The sequence below is a fragment of the Carassius auratus genome, chromosome 40, assembly GCF_003368295.1.
Source record: "Carassius auratus strain Wakin chromosome 40, ASM336829v1, whole genome shotgun sequence".
Classification (NCBI taxonomy): Eukaryota; Metazoa; Chordata; class Actinopteri; order Cypriniformes; family Cyprinidae; genus Carassius; species Carassius auratus.
The window spans coordinates 13,161,081-13,161,805 of record NC_039282.1 but is presented as its reverse complement, the minus strand read 5'-3'; the positions used below and the strand labels follow the sequence as shown (position 1 = coordinate 13,161,805).

General features: G+C 53.0%; 1 pseudogene; it reads left to right on the top strand.

Moving 5' to 3' along the window:
• Nucleotides 1-220: 220 nt before the first annotated feature.
• LOC113058917 (insulin receptor substrate 1-B-like) overlaps nt 221-725 on the top strand; it is a 20,522-nt pseudogene continuing 20,017 nt past the window's right edge.

The window sequence follows — 725 nt, the reverse complement described above, 5'->3', positions numbered from 1 at the left end:
CCAGCCTGACCTGCTGCCACATAACCCTTGCCCACAAGCGATGATGTAACTCGCAGCGGCTTAGTGGGCAACCCCGGAGCCTTTAGGGACGATGCCGAGCCGGGTGACAGATAGCCCGCGAGCGTCTGTTCGACCCGTGGCATCGTTCTATAACCGTGCTCTCCCAGCCCCATCACGTTGCCATAGTATAGTGAATCGGGGCCAAAGAGGCGGGTAGAATATGGGTGCTTCCACGATCTCGATAACTCATCATGGAGATCGGAAAAAAACGGTAGACTCCGGCGTGGAGGTGGTTGCCTCGGCCGCAAAAAGCGTTCATCTAGCTTGCTTTTCTGCGGCTCAGTATGTTTTTCTGCAGGCCATTCGATTTTTAATTTATCGCAAGGAACGCTGGTGAAGGCTCCCTCCTCGAAGAAGCCCTCCGGGATCGAAGCGTCCGCATTGGCAATCGCTCGCAATGCGGACAGTCGGCCCCCTCGAGAGCCGACTCAACATGCTTCGGTCCCAGGCAAGACACGCACAGACTGTGTGTATCCCCGCTCGTAATGTAGCGAGGGCAGGGAGGAAAACAATCTGTAATGTGGCTTGGAATCGCCCCTTTATATGTTTTGGTCTTTTGCTTTGCTTTAGGCATATTGAGCTGTTTAGCGATGTTTTTAATGGCTAGGGACAGACAACAATAAATAGGACCAAAGGGGACAGACTTTTGACATGCACACACAGAA